This window comes from Pseudophryne corroboree, chromosome 1 (genome assembly GCF_028390025.1).
Source record: "Pseudophryne corroboree isolate aPseCor3 chromosome 1, aPseCor3.hap2, whole genome shotgun sequence".
In the NCBI taxonomy this organism is placed as follows: domain Eukaryota; kingdom Metazoa; phylum Chordata; class Amphibia; order Anura; family Myobatrachidae; genus Pseudophryne; species Pseudophryne corroboree.
The window spans coordinates 1,118,774,150-1,118,790,888 of NC_086444.1; the positions used below are offsets into that span (position 1 = coordinate 1,118,774,150).

Sequence of the window (16,739 nt, forward strand, 5' to 3'; positions counted from 1 at the left end):
GTTTAAATCTGCACGTCTCAATGCTTCTGCCCAAGGCAGAAATAAACCACATATGTCTTTTAAATCTGTAATTTTAAAAAACATAATGATAATTTTTTTTAAAATAATTAGGACAACCCTGAATAGTAAAAGAAGACCCGTTACTCTTAAGGACACTTGGTATTAGTGGGCAAAGCTCCACGTAAGTGTTACAAAAGCCCAGAGCTTTTCCACATTTGCTCTACTCATAAGTGTTTTGTTTTCCTGAAGCACAAATAACTCCGGACAAGGTGTTGCAAGATTAACAGAATGTGCCAGGAGCAATTACTAATTTACTGTGTATTCACTTACAATACTTAGGGCAGTATCAAATAAATGCAGCCATGAACATTACCATTATAAGTTACGTAGCATCCTGCTTCTACACAACCATGTCAGCAGTTTTCCTTCTTCTATTTCCCATGTGTATATATTACTATACAATACCAAAGTATGCTAAAATATTTATATAAACTTATGTATATATACTAATATTTGCCCACGGCTTCACTCGTGTGGATGTCTAATTTTACGAAGACAGTAGTGCCATCTGATATTGTGATATTTATTTTATATTGTACACATTGATCACAGAATTTCTTTGTAAACAATATTTGCAGCTTTTCCTTCAGGGATTACCATAAAAAGATGATTGGGGCTACTAACTCATGCGCAAGCCATGTAAAGCTGCCCATGGAGAAACAGCTGGTCCTGAGATCTACACCTGCAGCCCTGAGCGTTTGCCCCTGCGACTTGTTGATCATTATAGCGAAGAAGACACTTATAGGAAACTGCAGGTGCTTGAATTGAACAGGAAAGTAGTTGGGGATAAGGGGTATATGTGGTATAAACACAGACTCACCTGCACCACATTCCATTAGAATCTCTGCCTCAATTAGGTTACAATGCAGAGCAGTTACTTTAAGTCGGGTTCCGACTTGGGTGGAGCCAAGTTCTGCATAAGCATGATCAGAACACCAACTTTCTAGATTTATATACATATAGTCTTTTGGACTTGAGGAGCCTGCACACTGCATACGCCGAGTGCCAAGCGTCTGGTTTCTCCTTTACTGCTCCTCTCCCTGATGTCACATCAAGATCATTCATACCTCAGTTTCTTTCTAGGTCACTAAGCTATTCAATAGTGAAAACGTGATCCAAATTCATCCAGTAGTTTCTGCATGATACAGACCTTAATTCCTACCTTTTTTTCCTGTCTCCATAGTTCATAAACAGTCCCTAGAAGTATATTTCTCAAAAAAATAAATAAAAAAATTGCTATGTCATAATACTTAGCATGTGCCCATGATGAAGGTACGGTCAGCAGTACCAAATCAGCTGTCGACCGAATATGCTGACATTATGCTGGAGAATGACGGGCTTATTGTATTTGATTACCCCATGACACATGCTAAGTATTATGACTGCTTGCTGTCACCTCTCCTTTGTCTACAATATGTTGGATTGCACTTTTACTTTATATGGTGTTTTAAGCTTTGTCCTTGATTTCGCTTGATAAAAAGGTTTTTTATTTTTATTTCCTACATATGGATGTGCTGGTTCCTTTTGGAAGGTATTCAACAATTTTATGTACCTGGTACTCCACTCCAGTGTCGGACTGGGACATGAAGGGCCCACCGGGGAAATGCAGTGGTAGGGGCCCATGTTTAGGGGCTTGGCAAACCATTAGTGTATGGTCTGAGCCCCTTGATGAATATATACAGTAAATACTGCAAGTGAATACATGATAGTGTACCAGGTTAATAACAGCAATGTACTGTAGTGAGTACACCATAATCCTGTGCAGTATAAGGCAACCTATGTATAGTGTATAACTCAAGTGCTCAGTCTGGGATGCGGTCAACATCCCGCTGGACGGGATCCCGGCGGTCGAAATACCGACGCCGGAATCCCGACCGCCACAATCCCGACATATTCTCCCTCCGTGGGTGTCCACGACACCCATAGAGGGAGAATATAATAGTGTGCCGAGCGTAGCAAGGCACCGTGCCCACAGCGTGGCGAGCGAAGCGAGCCCGCAAGGGGCTGCGTTCCGCTCGCCACCCCTGTCTGGATTGTGTGGTCGGGATTCCGGCGTCGGTATTTCGACCGCCGGGATCCCGTCCAGCGGGATTACGTACTGATCCCCTCAGTCTGGAACATGATCCCTAGAGGTGGGGGTGGGCCCCCAGGCAGTGTGGCCCACCGGTGGTTTCCCCTGTACCCCTGTGGGCCAGTCTGACCCTGCTCCACTCTTATGTGTGCGGTTGATACCTGTATATATCTCTATCTCTCTATCTATCTATCTATCTATCTATCTATCTATCTATCTATCTATCTATCATCTTGAGTCCTGTTGGACACTCCACCTAGGGAGGGCACAGGGGCAGTTGCCATTATTAATGTGAGTGGCATCATTGTGCATGTATCTTATCTTCGGGTAACACTGTGCATGTATCTAATTTTCTTAGCAACATATTAGAGTCTTTAAGGTGCGTGAACGTCTGTTGGACACGGACCTGGAGGAATGTATCCAAATATATTGCCAATGGTTCACACAGAGACCCCCCGGGCTGAGATGATTGGTCTTCCCGGGGGCCTCTGTGAATCCTTGTGTATTTTCGGAATCGTATATAGCAAGGGTACAGATCTCACGTGTAATGATTCCTTCATCCACAGCCTGCTGTAACAGAATACTGAGCTCACGTGTATATTCAATCATTGGATCATCACTAAGTAGACAGTACGTCTCCACGTCACTAAGTGAGCGATCACACTCTGTGATATAATCAGCTGTGTCCTGAACAACAATCAAACCCCTTTATTGGCTCCCTTTATGATGATATCTTTTCTTTTACCAAGACCCTTGAGTGCAAGCCGTTCTTTCCTGGATAGATTGTGGCAGGGGCGGATCCAGAAAAAAATGAAAGGGGGGGCACCATGACAGGGGAAGAGGAGAATGTCTGTGGTATCAGTTGTATTTGCACGCACCTTCAGCGCGCGTGCTCACAGAAAAGGGGGGTGGACTCACTAGAAGGGGCATGGCCGCACAAGATATGCAATCCCGATTAACCCCACCTCTCGTTATAGTCACACTGGGAGGTACACACAAAAAACAAGGCCATTCCACTTACCTGCTTGCCATGCAGTGGGTCTTTTGTCTCCTAGTCGATGACCAATCCTTTCCGGATGACTGTTCCAAGAAATGGCGGCCTGGCTCCTCTCCATAGCCTGTGCATTATAGTCAGTTGTAAAAATAAAATGGAGACAGCATAGTTAAAAAGAAATGTCCAGCTCACAGCACTCCCCCTTCAATAACCCCCCTTCAATAACCACAATACCCCCTACCCCACCAGTCCCTTCAATGTCCACACCACAGCACTCTCACAGCCCCTTCAATGTCATCAGTACAGTCATACTCTCCCAACCACGGCGCCTTCAGTGTCAACTCCACAGCACTCTCCCTCCCTGCAGCACCTTCCGAGGTCAAACACAGGTTTTTTTAAGGGGGTTTCCGTATAAGTACTGTATGTATAAATGTTATATATATATATATATACACACACACACACACACACACACACACACACACACACACAGTACATATATATATATATATATATATATAATCCTCAAACTGCTGCCACTCTCCAATAATTCAATCTGCTCCAGTACTCGAACATATAACATGTAAATGCCATCCAGGAACCGCACTCAGAGACAAATAATAGCCAAATATACTTCAAGCTGGCTATTATTTGTCTCCAAGTGCCGTTCCTGGATGGAATATCTATCTATCTATCTATCTCTCTCATATATATATATATATATATATATATATATATACATACACACACACTTAGTGTTCACTCTAGGATTTTTTTAGGGCAGGGTGCTGACCTTGGGGAGGGCACATTTTTGATTCGGGAGGGCACATTTTAATTTAGATGGGCAAAATGATGTACATACTGTAATATGTATGCAGGTGTCTTAAACTGGCAGCACATTGTATCTTATGAACTATCCTGGGACACCCTCGCTTCAATCTGACAGCAAATTAAATTTAAATGTGCCGTCAGATTGAAGCGAAGGTGTCCCAGAATGGTTTATATAGCATTCATGTGCTGAAAGTTTATTTCTGAAGTGTCTCAATAGGGTTTATATAGTTTATTAAACTATATAAATCCTATTGAGACACTTCAGAATTAAACTGGCAGCACATGTTGCTATATAAACCCTATTGAGACACTTCAGAAAAAACTGGCAGCACATATTGCTATATAAACCCTATTGAGACACTTTAAGAATTAAACTGGCAGCACGTGTTGCTATATAAACCTGATTGAGACACTTCGGAATTAAACTGGCAGCACGTGTTGCTATATAAACCTGATTGAGACTTCAGAATTAAACTGGCAGCACGTGACAAGCCTGAGGCAGCGGCAGGGAGGTGTGGCAGCACGGCGGGAGAAGCGGCAGCGTAGCGGGGAGGAGTGCCAGCGAGGAGTGACAGCGCTGCGAGAGGAGTGGCAGTGCGGCGGCAGGAGTTTCAGTGCGGCCCGGTGCGGCAGTCCTTTAGTAATCAGCAGGGTGGCAGGGCGGGCACAAATGGGCAGGACGCATTCTGACACTCAGAAAAGGGGCAGAGCGCGAAAGGCTAGAGTGAACACTATACACTCACATATATGCAGACCACCCGCATGCATTTACAATGTGTTGTATAGGTAAAGGCCTATTTCCAACGTGGTACACTCTCTCCCCCCCCTCCCCCCCCCCCCCCCCAACACAAACACTCACTCAAACAGCAAACTACCCCCTCCCATGCACTCACTAGGTCTGCTCTTACCCCCACACAAACACTTGGACTGAAAACTGACTCCCCCACCACTCAGACACACACTAACTGCAGATTGTCACTTCACCCAGACACACACTCTAACTACAGACTGTCACTACCCTACCTACCTACCTACCCCCCCCCCCCCTCCCCCCCACACACACACAGAAGACACACACTAACTACAGACTGTCACGTTTTTCAGTCAGACCTACCAAAAGCTTCACACTCTCTCACTAGACTGACTTGCATTAGATCTGATGACTCACCACAGTCACTGCTCCACACATCACCGCCTGTGGCTGTGAGAGGCTCCTCCAGACTGCCACTGTAGTGTAGGGGCAGAGAAGACAGGATGCTCCGCAGTACAGTAGCAGGGGAGCAGGTCGTTGCTGCAGTAGGATGTGCGCAACAGCTCCCCCTCAGTCATCTCCCGTTATTACACTGAATAGAGAGCTCTAGATCTGCTGTTTAGTGCCGCGGCTCGGCTCTAATATTACTGATGGAGAAAGCAGCGTGTTGTTGCTGCTGCTCACCTTTGGGAGAAAAAAAAAAGTGCTAGAAATGACAGGGGGGGCACGGGCCTGTGTGCCCCTCCCCTGGATCTGCCACTGGATTGTGGAAAACCGGGGCTCTATTGTCCTGTCCAGAAGATTCCAGCAGTCAATTGAAGGTCTTAATTGACGCGTTGGAGGATGCAGCCAAAACACACAGTGTGAACCAATCCAGAGTCTCTGTGTTGCATTCATTAACTTGCACACTACAGAGTATGTGTTACATTTGAGGTCTGACAGTATGCAAAAAATCTAAAAATGGTCCATGTAACAGATATATGGTAGACCATGGAGAAAACAATCACTGAATAAATCAGTCCTGGCCAACCCTTGGCTCCCCTCCACAGCTGTTGTGAAACTACACATCCCAGCATGCCCTGAAACAGTTTCACCATTCCATAATAACAACACTGTGGCAGAGCATGCTGGAACTTGTAGTTTCACAACAGCTGGAGAGCCACAGGTTGGCCAGGCCTGGAATAAATAGTGACAGTTACAATTGTTTTTTTTCTAATGTGTTCATTGTCATCCAAACTTTCAGGGGAATGAAATCTGAACAAAAGTACTGACATGCCTAACTATCCGAGAGTAACATTTGTCTCCTGGAGTAAAAGCATAAGAAGAGCATAGGTGCCTCAAATATGGCGCCGGAGCGCCTTAAGGGGGAGGGTTGCCAGACGGCCCGCGGGCCAGCAGCATGACGAAAGGGGGGGACGGGCAGGTATGCCCATCCCTCCTTTCACACACCGACCAGCCAGTAAAGGCAGCGGGGGCGGAGCAACTGGGAGGGATCATAAAGGGAAAGAGCAGGGGGGTAGGCAGCCTTTGTAGCCACAGGTTAGCTTAGTGCATTGGCTAACAGTTTAGTAAGGAAGGGCCACCGGATTCCAATGGCTCAACCATTGATGCTTTCTGCTAATGATAAGCATTTTTACCATTCGATGGCGGCTGCCACTGAGTGCTGGGGCAAGCGATGGCTATCCGACGTTGATAGGTAGAGTAATTCGGCTATTTGTTGACATTGGGAAAGGCCAGGGTGGTTTTCGCGTGCACACAGACAGGATAGTTTGCGCTCGAGCAAATTGCACAAACAATTTTCAGAAAGTGGGCGGGAAGCTCAGCCGGATAGCACGCAGTTCCTAGGATAGCAAGGTCAGGTGTTCAATACCATACAGGCATCCTAGGCTAGCCAACTACGTAAACCAGTGGCAGCAGTGCCAGTTTCAAGATCCTGGTAGGGAGTCCGGTGCCAAGTGGGGTAGCGGAAGTGCACTAAAACACAGCGGGGAAGCAATAGTGGTTCGCAAAAGTATCATGCAAAAGCCACCCCCCCCCCTTTTTTTCCATCGGTTCGAAGATAGGGTATCCAGGAAGTCTGCACCTGTCCTATCACAGAAAAGGGGGCGGTCGGGGCAACGCAAAAGGGGCTGCATTCACGACTAGCCGGTGACAGAGCGGTCAAATGGGCAGAAAGCAGGGCAGGCGACCCCTCGTAGTGAAGCGGGGCGGGATTCAGCATCCAGACGGATGCTCAGGCATCCAGAGAGATGCAAGCTCTCGGATTTCCGGCCGATGGTTTAAGGTTGCCAGATGCAGGGGCTGTGCCATCTAGCACGCTTCCTAAGAGCGCAGACGGTAGGTCACACTGAAGGGAAGTCAGAGTGCCCACTCGATAGGATAAGATTGTGAGTCCCAAAGGGGTGAAGCCCCGCTGGGGGTAACAGGGCATACATCAAAAACCAGAGCATATAGCCCCGCTGAGATGGTGGAGAGCATAAGTAAAGAGAGAGGCTACTAGGGCAGATGCAAGCGGGGATGGTGAATTTCAATGTTGCACGTTGGTAGATCCCCACAGACAGGGCCTAGGGAGGACCACGGCCGCGCAGAGGAATCCCTCCTGCTGCACAAGGGTAGGCGAACCTAGCCCAGAAACAACGTCACCCAAGCACATTTTGCAGCTATTCGCAGATGCAGCAGGGGTGAGGAGCTCGGGAGCACGCTTGCAGGGGGCTATGGCGCGCCCAACAGCGGCCCAGCGGATGGTGGTCAATGGCCTAACCAGGAATTTGACAACACTGCATTCTTTCCAAAGGTTAGGGCACAGAGTCAGAGGGGAGGGCCAACAGGAATAAAGGAACAAAGGCAGATGAGGAAGGCAGGCTGGCAAAACAATCTGCAGGTATTACCCCGCCAGTTGGCAAGCTACTTAGAAGGCTTAATTATTCACGGGTTTAGATTTTAAGCTTAAGGAGGATCCTCGGGCGCAGGAGGAAGCTCTCCTGCCGCGCCAGGGCATGCAAAAGACTGCACAGAATGAGCAGGGGCGAAGGAGCGCGCTTGCAGGGTGAATGGCACGCCCCACAACAGCCAAAGTAGATGGACAGTCAATGGGCTAACCGAGGATTTGGCGATAGTAGGTGTGTTCTCAGTAGCAGGGACCATGGGCATATGGGCCCACAGGATGGCCAACAGGAATATCCAATTCTGCTACAGGAGTGTGAGGGGAGTGCAGGTGGTAAACAAGCAGCGTGCATCACCCCGCCAGTAGGCAAGTTGCTTAGAAGACTAGCGTTGGTGCCACAGTGTCTACGTTCAGGGCAAAGTCCACTCAAGAGGACAGAAGGATACGGGAAAAGTATGCGACTCTGGAAATGGCACCAGTTCCAATCTACGGGGAGGGTAAGTCCTGACCCCTCCCCTCCCAAAACAGCAGAGTAAAGGCGGGCAACATGTGACGGCAGCAGCCACGTTGGCAGCTGGACACATCCAGCTGCCCAGGGACAATTGTCAGGTCATAATATGGTGCTCGATCGCTCAGGACTGAGGCTGCAATATCAGCAGCTAGCGCGGGATGCTAGGTAGAGGATATTACAGCATTCGAGTGGAGTGCAATATTTACATAGCAGGCGACAGGTCCGCACCAAAGGTCCTGTGGCATGATCGCAAGGGGCTTTAGCGGTAGCGGTACAGGCAGAACAAGGAGGTTATTGCTATACCTAGGGGAGGCGATCTTAGGAGAGTCCCTGGACCTAATCAGTTATAAGGGGGGACCAGGATCGTGGAAAAGGAGTGGCGATCTTAGGAGAGTCCCTGGACCTAATCAGTTATAAGGGGGGACCAGGATCGTGGAAAAGGAGTAAGGGCATGCTGCAAAATGGTTTACGGTGCACCATCATTCCAGGTTGCCTCGGCAGGGAGCCTGGAGAGGAGCAGGCAGAGAGGGAGCCCCGCAAAAATAGGGGGTGCAGCCGTAAAATGAGGTGCAGCGCTGCCAGGAATGCAAAGGAGCGTACCGCACAAAGACTGGAGGCATTTGTCAGATACTGGCACTGACATGTAAAATAACTCGGGGCAGGAGGTGCAAGAAGGCAGAGGGGTAGGGCGAGTTGCAGGGTGGGGGCTTCGGTGCTCAGGCATGTCTGAGAACCTTGTGTGGCGGGAGAAAGCAGTGCGCAAGGCATGGTGAAGGGGGGAGCCAGCTGAGGTATGCAGATTCACCCTCGGTGGATGGACGCACACCCGGCTTCAGCCGTGGACGGTTGGGCCCGTGGGCTGCGTGCCAGGCGAGCGTGATATGCACCACAGGGGCTGGTTCCCAAGGGGGCGTTGCCGCGGTGCCTACTGGGTAGGCAGGGCACGCACCAAGAAAAATGAAATGAGTGGATAACACATTCCGCCTTGCCCACCACTTTTCTGTCCATGCCCTGCAACCTTGTAAGGTGGTATATTAATAAAACTGTGGCCAGTGATTTTACACAAAGCCTTGCCTATGTGTCTACGTTATTTTAGATTAGGGTGTCGGTACTCAGGGATGAGGTAGGTCGACCTCTCCCCCTTAGAAGAGCATAGGTGCCTCAAAGATGGCTCCGGAGCGCCTTAAGGGGGAGGGTTGCCAGAAGGCCCGCGGGCCAGCAGCATGGCGAAAGGGGGGGACGGGTAGGTATGCCCATCCCTCCTTTCACACACCGACCAGCAGACCAGCCAGTAAAGGCAGCGGGGGCGGAGCAGCTGGGGGGGATCATAAAGGGAAAGAGCAGGGGGGTAGGCAGCCTTTGTCCTGGAGAGTGTAGTGCTGAAAGTAACCCCCTCCCACCCACCCCAGGAATCCTCATGAAATCTTTGTTTAAAAAATAAAATAAATAAATAATAAAAAGCAATAACATTCAAGTAAAAAAATAAATAAATAAATGAAACGAGAATATTTGGTCAAAACTGGTCATTTTGAATGCGTGTATAAGATGATGATATTTTCCTTCTTTTCTCGACAGTGTTATTGTATTATTCAAACCATTGGTATATGGTCCCATGTTTGTCACAGTTGGCGGGCAGCGGGAGAAAGCGGTGCGCAAGGCATGGTGAAGGGGGGAGCCAGCTGAGGTATGCAGAGTCACCCTCGGTGAATGGACGCACGCCCGGCTCCAGCCATGGACGGTTGGGCCCGTGGGCTGCGCGCCAGGCGAGCGTGATATGCACCGCAGGGGCTGGTTCCCAAGGGGGCGTTGCCGTGGTGCCTACTGGGTAGGTAGGGTACGCCCCAAGAAAAATGGAATGAGTGGATAACACATTCCGCCTTGCCCACCACTTTTCTGTCCATGCCCTGCAACCTTGTAAGGTGGTATATTAATAAAACTGTGGCCAGTGATTTTACCCAAAGCTTTGCCTACATGTCTATTTTAGATTAGGGTGCCGGCACTCAGGGATGCCAGTAGGTCGACCTCTCCCCCTTATAAGATACTGTAACTGTGGGTTGTTCGTGTGCATATGAAGTTTCTGCAGTGATTTCATTTCTTTCCAAACAGCTTTACTAAGTAGGATAACCGATTAATTCACAATAAGGCTATAACCTGAAATAATGACATGGGGGTAACTCCAAGTTGATCGCAGCAGGAATTTTGTTAGCAGTTGGTAAAACCATGTGCACTGCAGGGGAGGCAGATATAACATGTGCAGAGAGAGTTAGATTTGGGTGGGGTGTATTCAATCTGCAATCTAAATTGCAGTGTAAAAATAAAGCAGCCAGTATTTACCCTGCACAGAAACAAAATAACCCACCCAAATCTAACTCTCTCTGCACATGTTATATCTGCCTCCCCTGCAGTGCACATGGTTTTGCCCAACTGTTAACAAAGTTCCTGCTGCGATCAACTTGGAATTATCCCCCATGGACACAGTAACAGCTTGGCTTAAAGGTCACAGCTTTTTGTTCAATTATAATTAACCAAAGAGGAAAGGTGGACAGGAGACGCTGCACTAGAAGCACCCAAGTTCCCCGCACAGAGCAGGACACAGAGCAGGACAAACTTGTCAAGTAATTTAGAGGGTAGGTCCTCCACAACGATGTCTTGCATCACAGAAAGCCACTAAGAAGCAGTGCTCTCCTGCCTTGCTGTGCCTCCCCTGAATGGGAAAAGAAGCAATAATAAAGCAGTGACAGACGAGATTTTGGGAGAGAGCGCTAAACTCCAAAAAACTCAGTTGTTCAGAGGCTGTCTGCACCAGAAACAGCCCTTTTAATAACATCAATTAAGAATATGCCCACAGAGCCATAATTGACTCCACAAATTATTGACAACCCCCAGAGCCACTAATCTGCCTAGTAACAAAAGGCTGTCACACTGAGCCAATCTGGAAAAAAACAGGATTCTCATCTATCCCCAATCCTATTCAGTTTTTGTCATCTTTAAGAGCTGTATTAGTTTATTCCTAATTTACCAATTACAATCTTATAATACTAACCCATATTCAGGGCCGAATTAAGGCTAGTGGGGGACTCAGGCAACAAAGGTGTGGGAGTCCCCACCAGTAAAAGGGGATCCGGACTGAAAGTCGACAGTAACTAGGTCGACAATGTCTGGGTCGACCACTATTGGTCGACAGTAACTAGGTCGACAGGGTGTCTAGGTCGACAGGGTCTTTAGGTCGACATGTTCTAGGTCGACAGGTCAAAAGGTCGACATGAGTTTTTCACAATGTTTTTCTTTTTTTGAACCTTTTCATACTTAACGATCCACGTGGACTACGATCGGAACGGTAATCTGTGCCGAGCGAAGCGAAGGCACCATGCCCGAAGCATGGCAAGCGAAGCGAGCCATGCGAGGGGACGTGGTGCACTAATTGGGGTTCCCGGTCACTCTACGAAGAAAACGACACCAAAATAACATTAAAAACTCATGTCGACCTTTTGACCTGTCGACCTAGAACATGTCGACCTAAAGACCCTGTCGGCCTAGACACCCTGTCGACCTAGTTACTGTCGACCAATAGTGGTCGACCTAGACATTGTCGACCTAGTTACTGTCGACTTTCAATACCACACCCCAGTAAAAGTGACTCTGTCCTCAATACTGCCACTACTATGCCGTTGTGCTTCTTGGCCGTAGCCGGACCTTTCTTCATTACATCAGTGAGGGGAAAAAAATACACAAACTTGCATTTCCGAATCTTATCCCGCACACTTTCACGCAAACCCCGCAGAATTGCCGTGTTGGCACAATGCACCGCATCCGTGCCTCCTGCCAACATGGAAGGCTCGCCCGCAACTGCAGGCGCTGTCGAAACCACTAAAGCTCCAGCACAATTAACCTGCACAATTAACTTAGCAAGCTTGCGCGGATGCCTTCGAGAACCTGACAAATGCGAACCAGAACAAGAGGTGGAACTAGAAACAGACGTAGAATCAAATGCAGCAAGCTAGTCATACTCACCGGCTCCAGCCACACCCAGATCTATGGAAGCCGCAACTTCAAGTAGAAGGGCCGTGCCTCCAGCAGGAAGGGCCACCTCAATACGCCCTGGAACCTCAACCACAGACACGGACACACCGGGAGAACCGGTTACCACGGAAACAGCTGAAACTACATGGGTAGCATCAGAGGACACAGCAACAGGGTCCCTGGGGAGGCAGCAAGGTAGGGGGTGGGAGTGGAGGGGCGCGTTGGCTCTGCCAGTAGGGGGTGAGGTACAACGGGAGGAGCAGAAGAAGGAATGGATACAGTAAGAAGGATCGCAGGACCAGGGATCTGGGAGCTCTCCACGGATGATGGAATGAGGCACCAAAAGGGGGGACACATGCAATGAGGACAAAATCGGGGACCCATGCAAACCCCAGAGATGGGGGGTTAAAACCAGGGTGAGGGACCTGGAAAAAACAAGTTCCAATAAGGGATTGAAGACACTGCAGCATGGGGCATGAAAAATGCTGCGGACAGGGAGGCAGGAGGTGCCACGAAGGTGGAGGGGTAAATAGGAGGGTGCATACCCAGAACTCCAAGATGCCTGCACCACACAGCACCTTGTGGCGGGGGAACAAAAAGGGGGCACTGCATTTGGGCCCCTGAAAAATGTATCCCTGGCAAAGAAACAATTGGAAGTGGGGGAGGGTTGGTGCAGAAAGTCCAGGAGCACTGACCATAGCCAATGGAAAGGACACTGGCTCCCCTCAGGGGCCAGAGGGGCCCAAGAACATATAAAAGAGGACCAGCCCCCGAGCCAGAGCTGGTCCCTGTAATGGGCGCTATACCCAAAATAGGCGCCTGGCCCACCGTACTAATGGGGGTGGGACAGCAGGTCAGTCCCAGAAACACTGGACTGTCCCACTGAAATCGGGACAGGTAGGAGGTATGCTGTTGTGCAACCTGACCGCAGCAGATTTCTGTTGCAGACCCTTTTTAAAAATATGGGGATGAGGGTATGCAGTCAGCATACCAATCATCGGGATCGCGGCGGTCACAATACAGACTCTGGGATGCCGATGGGACCACCATACCACCGCCGGTATCCCGGCAAGGTAGGTGATTCCCCCTCTATGGGTGTCCATGACACGCATAGAGGTAGAACAGAACCTGTAGTGAGCAAAGCTCGCCACTGAGCCCACAGCATGGCGGGTACAGCGAGCATCCAAAGAGCTTAGTTGTGCTCGCTCACAGGTTTTACTGCAAAAAGCCTTTAATACGACTCACGCACAGTATTTCTAACATGCAGAATATGTGCAGTAAGTTCATGTTTAAAACGGATGTAAAATCTGTGTTTTTCTGTAAATTTATGGTAACTAGGTGGGGACATAATATATACCACTGTGATAATGGCACTCACTGTCCTATATACAGCCACCGGGGTGCCTTCCTGCTGTAATGTATATATACCGGTTCTCTGGGATGGATTGCTGCTCCTCTCAATATTGCAATAAGAACCAAGCGGCACTCCACGGATTTAGAAAGCAAATAAACGTGTATTGGAATACAAATCAAGCAGACAAAGCTTGCATAGTGACAACCACCGACTTTTCAATGCCTCTTTCTTCAAGGTGCTATGCTGTGCAGTGTTAAAAGCTTTAAGCCGTCCATTGATTTTATTAACGGCCTCGCCGTCCGTTTCCCCCCTACCACCTTTTCTCCCCAATAAACACTCGGACAACTGAATTGCGATTTAAAAGGTCACAGCCAAATTTATTGATCGAATTAGAATTGGTACTCTATAAGTGGGTGGCGAGAAAGCAGTGCGTATCCCCGGCTACAGCCTCCATATTAATTTCTCCTAAATTAAACAACGGGGCGGAACCTAAGTCCCGCCCTTGCGCAAGTTAGCTGAGCGGTACCACTTCCCACCATTGGCATAGCACCGGTCCACCCTTAAGATGACGACCGTGTCGGCCCTTGAGGCCACGACAAACTCGCCGAGTATCTGGGGGAAGTGCCGGCCAACCGACGTTGCGCTACTACAGACTGCCGAGGAGCACTGCTTGCCGCGCCTGCTGGACCTCTTTTGCCAGACCATAATTAAAGACCGAATTGGCCTGACGGTGCCTCCACCGGACGTAAACTTAATTTCAAATTCCAGTTACCTCACCTTCGCCCTGGTGATAATGAAAAACTCTGGATTGGCCTATCTTGGATCCTTGATCAGCATGAAAGAGGGAGCCTGCCTGGCATTCCTGGTCTTTTGTACCTCCCAGGTAACTCTCCTCCCCTTTTTCCTATAGGATGCTGCTATGCTACCTGCTCTATCCCCCCCCCCCCCCTCCCCTCCCCTTTTCTCCCATTCTCTGCCCCTGGCTCCTTCTTTTAAAAAACCTAGGACGCTTATTTATTCTCGGGCCTAATTTGTCCCTTGAATTCTTTTAACACTGCACAGCATAGCACCTTGAAGAAAGAGGCGTTGAAAAGTCGGTGGTTGTCACTATGCAAGCTTCGTCTGCTTGATTTGTATTCCAATACACGTTTATTTGCTTTCTAAATCCGTGGAGTGCCGCTTGGGTCTTATTGCAATATGGAGAGGAGCAGCAATCCATCTTAGAGAACCGGTATATATATATATATATATATATATATATAACTTTGCAAAACGATTTGAAAATAACACAATACATTTTTTTATTATTATACCACGATAAAACCCTAATTCCACTTTAACAACTGTCCTTCAATGGCTACTATTTAGATTTGCAGCCGGTTTTACTACTAATAACAACGATGGTGGTACAAATTGAATTGTAGAAGAAAACAAAACAAATTGGTCTAAAAGAAGAACTTGCTTTTGTTTAATGGTAAACATCATGCAAACAGTATGATTTCAATTAGAGATGCCTCTCAGAAACCATCAATTTATTTGAAGGCTTGAAAACTACACATAACTGAAACCATTTCTTCTCAATATGCCGCATTCCGAGTGTTCTAGAGAAACACTTTTTCTATGAGGTAATGTAATTGGACTAAAACCATGCCGGGACAGAGGGATTTTCTTGGCTCTGAGAACAGTGCCATGTGGAACTGTTTCGGTGGTCACCGCAGTGTGGAAAGCAGATGCTGTTAAAATGCTATTGTACAGATGATGTAAAGGTTAAAATAAGAATTTACTCACCGGTAATTCTATTTCTCGTAGTCCGTAGTGGATGCTGGGAACTACGTAAGGACCATGGGGAATAGACGGGCTCCGCAGGAGACTGGGCACTCTAAGAAAGAATTAGGACTACTGGTGTGCACTGGCTCCTCCCTCTATGCCCCTCCTCCAGACCTCAGTTAGGGAAACTGTGCCCGGAAGAGCTGACACAACAAGGAAAGGATTTGGAATCCCGGGTAAGACTCATACCAGCCACACCAATCACACCGTATAACTCGTGATACTATACCCAGTTAACAGTATGAATAACAACTGAGCCTCACTAAACAGATGGCTCATAACAATAACCCTTTAGTTAGGCAATAACTATATACAAGAAAACACAAACTAACTACACAGGTGTAACCCTCTGTAGAAAATCAGGAGCGCTATCCTCACTAATTATAGGAGACAATAAAAATAATTAAAATGGCAAACTGTTGTTTAGGATAAAAAATACATAAATCATAATTTATTAGCATACAATGCTGCAGCATAATTGACATACATAAAATACATATTATGTATAGTGGAAACTTCTAGTGTAAATGTTCCACATACACAAATAATTGACTTAAAACTCGTTAAATATCAGAGGCTTGGATTTTGATGTATAAATTTCACACTGTCCACTTGATTCAGAAATGGACCGGCTGGATTCAGCGTTTCATAGACACTAATTAAATTCATGTGTCTTTAATTCATTAATGTCCCGAAAAATGTGTGCACACATATACTGATTCAGAGTAGGTAATTACCATAGACAATTAGCTTTTTATCACCTCTTAAGATCAGTCTGTTAGGACCATCCCTGATTTAAAAGACTCCCTCTGCTGGTGCTCGTCCGTTTAAGTACAGAATATCTGGAGACAGTATCCACGGGATTTCGTCCACAGCACTCCGGCTCCCTCTGCTGGTGATTAACCGCAATTGCAGGTAAGCTGGCTATAGATCGTAGCCAGAAGCCGGTGATCATATAACCAAATGGGAGGTGATCGTCACTGCTAATAATGGTCACCTCGAAACGCGTTTCTCCGCCTTCCAAACACGCTCAGCGGAGGAAGCCGCTGAGCGTGTTTGGAAGGCGGAGAAACGCGTTTTCGAGGTGACCATTATTAGCAGTGACGATCACCTCCCATTTGGTTATATGATCACCGGCTTCTGGCTACGATCTATAGCCAGCTTACCTGCAATTGCGGTTAATCACCAGCAGAGGGAGCCGGAGTGCTGTGGACGAAATCCCGTGGATACTGTCTCCAGATATTCTGCACTTAAACGGACGAGCACCAGCAGAGGGAGTCTTTTAAATCAGGGATGGTCCTAACAGACTGATCTTAAGAGGTGATAAAAAGCTAATTGTCTATGGTAATTACCTACTCTGAATCAGTATATGTGTGCACACATTTTTCGGGACATTAATGAATTAAAGACACATGAATTTAATTAGTGTCTATGAA

The 16,739-nt window shown here is 47.6% G+C and overlaps 1 long non-coding RNA gene across 2 annotated transcripts in view; it reads right to left on the minus strand.

Annotated features, from left to right (window-relative positions):
• The window catches only part of LOC134927824 (uncharacterized), a 238,618-nt gene that overhangs the window by 192,548 nt on the left and 29,331 nt on the right, over window positions 1-16,739 (minus strand). For both annotated transcript variants that reach the window (XR_010177744.1, XR_010177742.1), the window contains exon 2: window positions 3,153-3,249. This is a non-coding gene — a long non-coding RNA (uncharacterized LOC134927824). The remainder of the gene's footprint in view (window positions 1-3,152; window positions 3,250-16,739) is intronic.